Genomic DNA, 12,322 nt, shown 5'->3' with positions numbered 1-12,322 from the left:
ACAAACAATATAAAATCTTCTTTCTAGTTTGGAACTCCCTTAATATCTTATCGAAGGTTTACTATGGGCGAGTTAATTACGAGTTGATGTAAATAGGATTCGCTGGAAGCTAGCTAGCTTTGTCCTTGGCCACACACGCTAGGTTTTCCACTGTTGAAGTTAGGTAATGTTTTCGTCAAAATACTAATGTTCGATGAGAATCCACTGAATTTAAGTAATTTGTAATGTTCGAATTTTGTAAAGGTTCCTGGTCAAATATCTGAAGTTTTCCAATTGATAAGCGTTATAACAATCACAGTTATAGCTTTCGAAGTTTATAGCACACTGACCATAGCGTCGCGTTGGTTGTATTTATAGGCGTGGGAAGGTTTTCTAGAAAATTCAAATTACATAACAATACTGAGCTATATTTAAAAGATTGCATATATAGATATATTATTGATTCTTACTCTCGCGAATCTTCTACAACTTTGGAGAATAAGCGGAAGTTTCGCAATACATATTTAACACTATAAGCTAAGCATGTTTTAAAATATAAACTTAATCCAAACAAATATTGATATTAAAATAAATATATAATATCAAATTCGTTACAATGCAGAGATCTATAGACAGCAACTAAAACGTTTAAGTCAAACCCAATCATTCATCAGTCGAAATAGTGTTCTTCTTATGCATGTCCACATGTGACACTTTGACGCAACACAAGATTATGGAGTTGGGTTGGAAAGTTCTCCCACCCACCATATTCTCCATATATGACACCATCAGCAACATTAATTTCTTGACGACCTAATACATTCCTCTCGTGATACGTTGTAATCACGTGCTCATCACTTTTAGCCGTGATACTTATAGGAAAAATACGGTGGCTGACCTACTATGAATTATATTTTCACAGGCTTACTAAAACTCTTATCAAAACAATACTGTGGATCAACGTAATTAAACGATTTATAGAATTTGGGATGAGCACTTTGTCACAGGTAGTAAAAATCTGATATATTAAACAGTGGAATTCTGATTGGATTTTAAGGCTAAGTTTAAACTTAATCGTAGGTTTTAATATAGTGAAGTTGAATTTCGGAAACTTTTACAATGTCTTAATTTAGTCTAAAGCTTAATAAATAATATTAAGCATAAAATTATAATCGAAACCCTATATTCAGTGATATCAAGGTCATGAGTTAATATTTCTTATTTATAGATTTAACTTGTGTTTTTAAAAAAGTGTTTTAAAATATAAGTAGATAGACGGTTAAATAGCAAATTGACAGATCGAACAAGTGCTTCTTCAACTTGGTAGCTATCTTAACTTTTGGTTGTGTATGACATAACCAAACTTAAGTTCATTTTGTGTATAAACTGATTTGTTATTGTACAGGTGCGCTAGACATTAGCTTCAATAAAGCAGAATCTAAATGTGTAATATTTATAACATTATAACTGATAAGTTAGCATAAATACAGTCATACTGTTTGATTTTCACGTGACAAATCCTTGTGATATATGCTCTTGTTTTGAAAAGGAGCACCTACAAATATATCAGGCAATACAGGATACTTAATTATTATCAAATCAAAGTTTAATATAACTGATAAGTACATTTAGAATTGAAAAAAAATATGAGTTTATAAAGACATAAGTGTAGGAAGCAAAATAAAAGGGGGGAGGGAGGGGGCAATGTATGTTTGACCGAACGAAGCGAGGGAATGTGCGCTATAAGCGCACCCACTATGGGAGGGGTCCAATGGTCGCCTTAAGGCCCTGGAAGTATTAGGTGCTGAATTAAATTTTACGCATTCTCCCGCTTTTCTTGAGAATAGCTTTCTTAATTTTGATGCATTTTTACTGGAATAGATTGAAAAGTGGGGGGGGGTCTGGCTCCCCGCTTCCTTAGCCACTGAAATATTTAGTTTCCTAATAGCCGTGACGATCAAGCTCGTATTTTTTATTTTATTTTGCACCATTAAAGCTGCCTAGCGTCGTGAGTATATCGATATTTTTCCCACATGTTAAAGACAGCGGCCCAACTTGTGCTAAAAGCCAATGTTTAGGTTTTCTTGATATTTTAAAACCATACACTGCACTTTGGTATTTGGGGTGTTGCTTTCTCACCCATCGTGAATACTATAAGGGACTATCAATAATATCCTATCAGTTTGTAGCTTTTCCACTTATATCTTTAAACAGCATCATTCAAATTAGAGTAGTGTTCCACAGATTTCTTCTCTTGTGACCCGGCATGACCAAGTGTCCGATGGTCGCGGGTTTGAATCCCCGTTCTACTAAACATGCTCCCCCTTTCAGCTGTGGGGGCGTTATAATGTTACGCTCAATTCCACTATTCGTTGGTAAAATAGTAGTCCAAAAGCTGGTGATGACTAGCTGCTTTCTCTCTAGTCTTTCACTATTAAATTAGGGACGGCTGGTGCAGATGACCCTCGTGTAGGTTTGCTCGAAATTCAAAACAAACCAAATCTTTTTTTAGTTGTGGACTTTTTGTCATAAAATGTGAACTTTCAATGATGAAAAGAAAAACTCTCTTCTTAATTGTGCTACCTAGGTATCGTCTCACAATGTATTACCTGTGTAGACAATTTTTGGGATAATTCGTTATTTATTGATCTACTACGACGTGATGTCACGTCATCGGATAAACATTAGCACATTTTGTCTGACCAGTGTTATTGAAGACAACTATGAAGAATGCTTTTTTTATTAAGAATGCATCATCTGTTGATACGTACTGATGTTATTACTTAATTCAAATGGCGGTTTTCAGTATGCCATGCTATATATCTTGTCAAAATTGGCTCAATACTTCTGAAAAAATATCCGAAAGAGCTTAAACATGGTATTGTTTTCATCGCCTGTTATTCCTGTTTCAAAGTAGTGCGCTCACGGTTACACATTGCTGAAATACGCGGGAAGAAGGATAGATTACATTATGTGCTATAAATCATTTACAAAACAAGAAACAGAATACTACCACTTCTTTATTATAATACACGAATCTAATAAAAAATCATATTAAATAAAATTTACTAGTTGATTCATTATTTATTATGACTCCGGTGGCCCAGTAGTAAGTCTGAAAGGGTTTGGAAGTACGAATTTGTAATTTTGTAAATTGTTACATGCTACGTGTTTTTTTATAATATATAAGAACTGGGTTTCGATTCCCGTAGTGGTTTGTTTGTTGTAAGTTATGCACAAAGCCACACAATGGGCTATCTGTGCTCTGCTCGCCACGGGTATCGAAAGCCGGTTTCTAGCGTTATAAGTCGGCAGACATACCGCTGTGCCACTGGGGGGCTCCCGTGGTGAATACAGTACAAGTAGCCCATGTTGTAGCTAGGTGCTTCACAACGAACAAATTTATAATATAAATTTCAATTACATGTTACACGTTTAGGTAGTAAAGTCATTGCGTTTTGATGGATGATAATATAAACATTGATAACAAATTGATTTATTTGTTCAATCACATCCTATACATGTTAAAGGTTACGTTCACTTTTGGGGCCTATATTCATTTCCGTTCTTATATATTCTTTATATATCGTGTCTCTTTTTCATAACTGCTCTTTTAAATTCTCGTCTTTCTCTTCTTGGTCTTCTTTTAATTTCCTGTCTTTTTCCTCTTGATCATTTTTTACGCTCTGTTTTGTTTGTTTTTCTGTTTGCTTTTTTTCCTACCTTTTCATCATCTATGACAAATTTTCGATCTCGCTTCGTGTTCACGTTGCCATCTTGAAGTTTAGTCAAAATTATATTTCATTTACATTAAAACCATCCCACTTCTGTTTGTAACTTGTTCCATTGTATGGTGGACTTTTTATGTTTTTTTTTGGTAAAACTAATGTGAAGTCCAAACAGCTTAATGACAAAGAATTAATTTATTTCTTCAATCACTTTCTATACAGGCTACGTATACTGGTAGGCCTAAGTTCACAAACAACATTTCAACAGAAAATTGTAAAATTAAGGTACATGTAACTCGCAAATAAAGCTCAAGTCACCTACCCACAAAACTAACTCGCTTATCGATCAATAACAAACATGTTCACTAACTAGCTTTGTGATCACTGAATAACTAATTCAATAACTGAATCACTCATGAATAGACTAACAAATCACATATCAATTCACATTGTTTAACTAAAACTCTTTAACTGATTCTTAACCGATCAATTAATTGTAATTCACTCAGTCTAGGGTACATCCAGTAGCTCAGTGGTAAGTCTGCAAGCTTATAACGCTATAAACAGGGTTTCTATACCCATGGTGGGCAAAGCACAGATAGCCCATTGTGTAACTTTGTGATTAACAACAAATAAAAAATCTGGCCTTTTTATATTTGCACTCTATTTCACGAACATTCGAGACTTCACTTAGATCTACACTTTAATGAACATTCTGCACTTACACAATTATTATATTTTGTAGAAAACTCCCTCTAGTGAACAAAACATTAAAATATAAAAAATATAGCTTACAACAGTAGTATTATATAATTTTTAGAAAGAAGAGTCACACCGATAGGCCTTATGGGTGTGTATTTTAGAATGTCAGTTTGGGAAAGATCGGCACATTTGTTGAGGTTCGTAACGAGTGTAGAGAATCAATAATTATTAAATTGTTTTGCAAGTTTTCAGTTACTATATCGTTATACCTGACTATGGTTACAGCACAGTAACTCAACGTTTCCAAATTATTAATGAAAATAGGGATTTTTCCAAAGCCTCTTACTGTATATCTATTAAGTTAGTATTCGAAATAACTAGTCAGTGAGTTATTATTCTAGCAATCAGACATTGTTTAAACTTCGATAGTTACTGTTTTAGCGAAAGTTCAATTTCAAGTTGTACTAACGATTAATAGTATTACTACTACTACTAATACATCTAGAAGATAACGTTAATTTTACGTGACATAGACATAATGAGAAATAACCCAGGTTTAACTGGAATTGTGGTTACTTTATAATAAATGTTTGTTTATTTGTTTGGAATTAAGCACAAAACTAAACAATGGGCTATCTGTGCTCTGCCCACCATGAGTATATTACGCTAGTAAGTTATAAATCAGTGCATTAAGTAACAAGTAATCAAACTCCAAAAGTATTTACTTGAATGGTTTTAATCCTCCAGTCTACTTTGCAAATTTCAAAACCTGAGTCATACATCAGTTCCGAAAAGAATCTAGTTACAGTTTGAAACATAATACTATTGGATTAACCAAATGCTTGTGAATTAAACTTTTAAAAAACACTTTACTTGTCCAAAAACTCGATGTTTCGTCAGAATATTTTGTCTAGTTCGTACCAAATATGTATTTGATCACAATTCTAATATGTTTTATATTATCAATAAACTATTTATCATAACAAATAATAATTTTGTAACATGTTCTATCGCTGGGCAGGTTCTTCTAGATTATTTGGTAGAAATAATACCAAGTTCAGTCTTCCTAACAATAATAAATTACTGTAATTTATTTCTTCTTTAACGTTTGCTACAAGCTATTTTCATTTGTAAGTCTAACTTCACAAACAATATTTAAGCACAAGTTCTGAGACTAATAGTACCTACACATAACGTGCTTATAAACTTGCTTATTAATTTTAAATTGTCTCTTGCTAATCCATTGATAACAAACAAGCTAAATAGCTCACTGTTTAGTTTGCTAAATGAATCACACTACTGAATGACTCCCAGACGGGAACTGAATGATTTACTCATTGACTCACAAAATACTTTGTTTGTTTAGAGCAAAGCCACATTGGGCTATCTGCTTTGTTCATCGAACCCCGGATTTTAGATTTGTAAGTCGGTAAAGTTATTGCTGTCCCACTGGAAACTTGGATAATTCAAAGATTGACTGACAAACTAATTCACTAATTCTGGTATCATATTGTACCCTTTTTTCTATATACTGTAGGAGATTTTTGGATTCTACAGAGGCCTTAACTTTCACGAACTTTCTATCTATTGCATCATCTGTGAAACAAAAATATAATGAGAATGTTCAAAATATAGATAGTAACAATGCCTACTTCCTAGATTGTGAAATCCCTTGAACAATCCAATACACAAATAAGTCAGTACAGCTAACTGTACATTCATCAAGTATTTTGGGGATTTTCTTCTCCAAGAGTTATGTTATGTTGATAGGATGACCTCTTGCCAATAATCGTCACATGCTGTCCTGTTACTGTAAAATTCCAAGCAGGTGTTCGAGTGAATCCGTTGGTGACTCTGTCCTTGGCGATTCTCTGGAAGTGATCTTGACAGAAACCCTGGGCTCTTCAGCAGGTTGGCTTTCTGCTGGAAAATTCTTCTTTGAAGTTACACAACTTGTCATACTCCCACTGGTGCTCTTTCAAAGATGATCATGATGGATGAACTTCTGTATCCTGTAAACCAATTATTGATTATTTTGAAGGTCCAATATATGGCCCTTCATAACACCTGTTTAACTTTGGAGTTTATCCTATCTTGCAGCAATAATTCTACAGCGCCACATCATGTCACTTTGAGGGAATCAAGTCTTATCAACGTTAACACCATTATGATTTCTCGTTTTATAACTAGCTGATTTTAGCCATTCCTAATAAACTCATGTTTGACGTCAGTGATTTAAAACCCTTAGTATCTTTGAATATTCTGCATAAGACTCTGTTGAGCAGTTATCTACCAGATATGAGCAAAAAAGTCCAACTGCACTTTATGTTCTCTCCCAAACATCAGTGATGATGGTATGTTGCCTTTAGTTTCGTCTACTGCGGTTCATAAACTCATAAGTAGCAGTGGAAGATCTTGATCCCACATTTCTTATGTTCACCAGCTTAAATAGCAATTTGAGTTAAAAGTGAATAATTTTATTTCTCCTCTCATGATGGATGTTGTCCAAGGATCTGACATATTTCCTCGAAAAAGGTTGATTCAAACAGAATTCCATCCATGATCTTGGAATGATGTCATTGACAAGCTTTCTTCTTAGAGTTTCTGCTTCCTGGTTAGGAACAGAATATGCTTCTGGCTATTTGGTGAAATCGTCCATCACAAGCACGATGTATTTATTCCCACTATTATTTTGTGACAGAGGAACAAACACGTCGATAGAACTTTATCAAATGGTGCTACAACACAGTGCTGCCTTAGCTACCATGCTGGTTTTTCATGGATCTTTTTACTCATATCATTTCAAATGATTTATATCAATTATTTACTGATCTTCAGCACCCAATACAATAGAAGCATTCTCTTATTCTTAACACCTAAGTGTCCAGCTGTTGGAAGGTTGTGGAGTGCTGCAGAATGTCGAGACTGTAGAAGTACTAACTGTAATAGTTGTTTCTGTCCACTGGTATCTTATAATTTTTTACATATCAATCCCCCTTGTAGGCATAATGAATCCCACTGTGCTTAATACATCTTTGTCATTGGGCTGTATGGAATGACTGTTTGCCAAGGAGATTTTTCTCCTATATTATTGATTCACTGAATAATTACTCTCAAACTCTTAGCTTTTACCTGAGCATCTTTCAGTTGATTGTTAGACCACATTAGTTCTTCAATATCTCTTGTGAATATCTCATCTTCAAACTATACTCTCTTGTACTGTGTGTTGGTTGTATTTACATGTTTTTTCCATGTTGTACTTGTGGTAACACTGCTCCCGCTGCAAAATCACTAGCATTTGTATATTTAAAATGAGTTAGCTTGAAGAGTTGAGTATGCTTGAATGCTTGTTTACAACCAACAGGCCAAAACAAGCTTATTTGGTTTTTCAAATAATTTGTGTAGAAGACGCGCAATTCGATGAAAATGAGATCACAGTTACAGAAATCTTCCTACCTTATGCAAGTTATTTGACATTGTCCAATTCTGAACAGATTAAATCTTAGATAGATCTAAAGACACTCCTTCTCTGCTGATTATGTGTTCTAGGGAACTCATCTGTTGGTGAAGGTTTTCTTTATTCAACCAATTGACAACTTCTTTAGTCCCTCAAAAGTATTATCAAAGATCTTCTCATGTGTGAGTATTTCATCCACGTAGATGAATATGATGTCCCTTAGTAGTTGAAATGTAGCAAGTTCATTATATGATCTAAATGGTAACACAACAAACTGCTGTAATCCATTTTCTGCAGTAATGTTTGTTTTCTCTTTTACTTGCTTTGTCGAGTTGCACCTGTGAATACCTGCTCTTAAGATCCAAGGTTAAAAAACATTTTGAGCAAAATAGAGCATCCTTAGCAATGAGAAGGCATTCTTTTAAAAACATCATTGTTTGATAGTCTATAGAGAATTGTTATTTACCCATCATTTTTCTCAAGTACAATTGATAATGCCCAAGAACGACCATTCGGTTCTGTTATCCTTTTGGCTTCTATCTCTTCGAAAGCTTCAACATGTTTCACAAGTAAAAGTTGCTGGCTAACTGATATTGGGTCCATATCCACTATCAATCTTATAAGAAATCTTATTTGTTTGGCCTAACTCACGAGGTCTAGTGGAAAAGATATCTTTATATTCTGTGAGCAAGACATATATGACATAGAGCAAGACATATATGACATAGAGCAAGACATATATCAACTGCAAGACCTCCCATGATATATTAATACAGCTCTTGTAAGTGAGGTGGTAAGTCGTCATTATGTGAGGATTTGACATCAGACTTCTTAGATATTGCCTCAAAGATAACAACTTCTGATATTCTATGATGTCGATCTTGCAATGTCACATCCAAACTTCATTATAATTATATAATTTGTTGTGTTTGATGACCCTAATGATGACACATTTATTCTTCAGATCCACGAGAATTCTTCCAATCATTAATCCCTAAAGGTACGCAAGAGCACTTCGTTCTACCATGTTGAATATACAAGACTGTTCAATTTCAGAGTTATTATTTAGTTCATTTAATGATTTCATATTTGATTATCATTTAGTTCTCATAACAAGAGTGTTAAAAGTTAATTGTTTTAAAGGCGATAGTTATGATAAGTTTTGTTACGTAACTCTGTACAAGTCGTACATTGTGTATGTAGTTTAATTGTTGTACTAGGCTTTTGTAATATTGTTGACGTCATCTTATTTGAAGCTTCTGAGTTTTCTCTTTATGTATAATATTGTTGTTACTAGAGGGCTAGATATTTCTAGCTTTTTCTGTCGCGTGTTATAAATATATTCGGATACAAAAGTTAAGTTAGTGAAAGTGAAATTAGACTGTATGATTGTCAGTTTAGCCATAATGAACGATTTATAAAGTGAGAGCTTTGCAGTTTGTACTGTAGAAACAAAGATAAAAAAGAAGCATTTGTCTTGTCAAAGGGTGTTCAAAAGTAATTGAACCTGCCTTTGCGGATTTTGACGAAAATGAGACAATTACGTATGCTCTGGATACAATTGTGGCAACTAACAGTTATGTTGGTGATTTTGAAGTGAGTTTCACAGTTTGTTTTGTAATAACAGAGATAGAGGAGAATAATTCGTCGTGTCAATTGGGTTCGAAAGTAATTGAACCAGCCTGAGTGGACTTTTGACATAAAAGAGAATTATCTAAAGCTCTGGATACAAATGTGGTAACCCACGGGGTCACGTAAATGAATTTATCACTGATTGTATTGTGATAACAGGGGAGAGAAGAATAATTCGTCTTTTCAATTGGGTTCTAAATTAACTGAACCAGCCTTTGTGGACTTTTGACGAAAAAATGAATTATTTAAAGCTGTGATAACCGATAGTGTAAAGAATGTTTTGTACATACATTTGACTTGTTTTGAATATATTATTTTAAAATAAGTGGACAGTGTGCTGTTTGTTTATCATTAGAATTTATCGCCAACAGGTCACAGACACCTACCGTAAAGAATCGCGACCCTATAAAGACATGACATACCATGACCCAGTCTTTAGATGTAAATTTATTTTTAACAGGTTCTGGTATGAGTATTTAACTTATTGGTGGTACAATAATTGACTTCCTTGAAAGTTGAACTTGCAGTGTAGTAATTGTCATGTAGTGCACAGGGATTTCCTGGTCATAGACTGTGAAGCTATATGTGACTAACCTAACTTCCATCCAAGTCTTTATATGAAGTCAGTTCCCCAAATGCACTCTTCCTTTATGTCAGTTACCCACAAATTATAAGGTATAGAGAAGCTTCCTACAGTAATGGTAACTTCCAGCTTTCTTGTTGCTGGAACTTTACGTAAACTTGCTGTTTGCAGCTCTCAGTCTTCTTTATCTTCTTTGGAAATAATTCCCACCTTTCTTTGCAAAATTGGGTCGAACTGCTGAAGATGTAGAGTTAGAGTTGATCAGCACACTGTAAGGCTTCCCATAAATAAACCCATGGATTGATTTCTTCATATAATGAACTTATCTCATTTGGGGCAGATGAATTATTCTCAGCTAAGGCTGAACTTCTTGTTTCATTCGGGACAGAGGAAATATTTTCATCCAAACTTTACACCCTAAGTCCAGTGCTAACACCTGGTTTCAGATATCTGGTTGGCTCTTTGTTGTTCCCTTGATCTGGATGGATTTGAAACTCATCTTTACGACATTGTCTCCTTGGCGTATTAATAGCCGTTGATTACTGATAGTCTTGGTGTAATTGCTATATGTCCCACGTTTTATAACAGCTCCATTTTTTTGCTGATATTCTTATGGAGAAAGATTTATTCCATACAGACTTTTGTCTGTATTCCCAGGCAATATATCCTTTCAAGTTATACCGGAAGCACCTATTGTTTTCTGGTATATATATATTTCCTCCATTCTATGGGTCGATTTCATTATTTAATACTTACAGTTCTCCTAAAATAGTGGTTCCAACTATTGGTTCATATACTAATGCTGGTCTACAGGGAGGTTTCACCTATTCCACAAAGATAGTTGATAAAATGTGTTATAAGATGTAGTTACTGAAATATATTGTTTTACACAATTATATAAAAGTACTTGAAAACATTATTACTGTACGAAGCAATCTTTCAATATTTTGGACTAGATCTAACTGGTCCTCTGTTAGATAAAAGTTGTGAACCGCTGTTATAGACTATTTTTAAAGGGGACGGGAGTTGATATTTCAATACAACTTAACCTGATGATTTCATAGCTTCAAGATAATATCTTTAGTTATTTATCTATGATTTGAATGGATTCAAGTTTCATTGCCAACTGGAGAACTTTCTTTAAAGATCTACACCTACACCTTCAGTCTAATTATCTTATCTTCATCTGTTAGGACATCTATAAATTGGTCATATGCCACAAAATTCATCATTTTACGTGGAATATCTGGGTAAGATAACTAAGCAAGTCTTTTCAAGTGCTCTGTAATTTCGGCTAAAGTCTCTTCTTTCCTCCATACCTTGCTCTGGAACTTTGTTTTGGATTCTTCCTTGTGGCGCGAATCTGTTGGATAAGGCAGCTACCAATGCTCGATATTGTTAGAACTGTCAGCTGAAAGGTTGCTTAATATAATCAAAGATGGTCTTTTTAAATAGGAAGTCAGATTAATAGTTCGTTGTTCACTATGCCACCCATTGATCCTGGAAATTATTTCGACATGAGCCTCATATGCTACCTTTCCATCATAGTCTGTCGGTTTCTCAATTGGGAAATGTTTTTGAATGAGCCAACTAAATACGGAATTGGTGAACCTATTTAGTCAGCATCTGTTATTACTACTGCTGGGCCATCTGTGACTGCAGGATCTTCCTATTCCATATTTAGTAGTGAATGGTGTTTTTGGTTGGAATTCTTGGATGGATGCAGAAAGTTGTGTAGCTAGCTCGATTTTTGTATTACCAAATTCTTTTTTTCCAAATATTTCAATCTGTCATTGATTTATTTTGTATTTATTCATATTTATTGCTGTAATAACTCTGTACATGTCCAGTAGCCTCGCCAATCTTTTATTCAATCAGACTTTTTTTTTCATTTGTCTTTAAATATTTTGTTTCTTTCTTTTAACTTTTTTCTTAAATATCTGTTTTCTACCTTTTGATATTCTTTTAATTTTCTGTCCGTTTTTTCTTGGTATTTTGTTTTGCTATCTATTTCTTGTTGGTCTATTTTTCAATTTTATATCACGTTTTTCTTGTTCGTTTAGTTTTTTGGGACAGCAGTATGTCTACGGATTTACAATGCTAAAATCAGGGGTTCGATTATCATCGGTGTACACAGAACATAGCCCTACGTGGATTTGCTATAAGAAAAACACATATACTCCATCGTCCATAACAAAGTCTCGATTTCGCTCCGTGATTTTATCGTGATCTTGAAATTGA

At 34.2% G+C, this 12,322-nt stretch overlaps 1 protein-coding gene across 1 annotated transcript in view; it reads left to right on the top strand.

The window, feature by feature from the left end:
• The window catches only part of LOC106462261, a 37,493-nt gene that overhangs the window by 10,786 nt on the left and 14,385 nt on the right, over positions 1–12,322 (top strand). The gene's annotated exons all lie outside the window — the stretch shown is intronic.

Source organism: Limulus polyphemus, unplaced genomic scaffold (genome assembly GCF_000517525.1).
Source record: "Limulus polyphemus unplaced genomic scaffold, Limulus_polyphemus-2.1.2 Scaffold1128, whole genome shotgun sequence".
NCBI classification, from domain to species: domain Eukaryota; kingdom Metazoa; phylum Arthropoda; class Merostomata; order Xiphosura; family Limulidae; genus Limulus; species Limulus polyphemus.
Note: the sequence above shows the minus strand (reverse complement) of the source record. Positions and strands in the feature narration are given on the sequence as shown.